Source organism: Hevea brasiliensis, chromosome 8, assembly GCF_030052815.1.
Source record: "Hevea brasiliensis isolate MT/VB/25A 57/8 chromosome 8, ASM3005281v1, whole genome shotgun sequence".
NCBI lineage: Eukaryota > Viridiplantae > Streptophyta > Magnoliopsida > Malpighiales > Euphorbiaceae > Hevea > Hevea brasiliensis.
In genome coordinates this window covers 14,729,443-14,729,840 of record NC_079500.1, presented here as the reverse complement: position 1 = coordinate 14,729,840, position 398 = coordinate 14,729,443, and positions in this window count along the sequence as shown.

Sequence of the window (398 nt, the reverse complement as noted above, 5' to 3'; positions counted from 1 at the left end):
TTTTTAACGTAGTGTACGTGCATTAATTGTGAGTTAATTCGAGCAAGAAAGGTTTTGTTCTTCGGTTTCCCACCCCCATCACTTCTCAAATTTCCCACCTTTCCCCACGTATATGTTCTCTACCGTGCAATTTTCCTTCTTGGTTGAGCGCAAGGGATAGACTTTTCTCCCTGCGGCTGGGCAATTCAGATGCGGCTCTTTTCATTGTTTCATTTAGTTGTCCCCAAGCATTTTCCGAGAACCTCTGGTACGCAAAACGTATGAAGCTGGCCTTGGAGTGTAGAGCATTAATTGAAAGTTAACATTTATTTAATTTATTAAAATTCATATATCAAAAAACTGAATATTATCAGTTAACTACTCTAATTTACCATTCTCTTTCTTGATTAGATAATCCT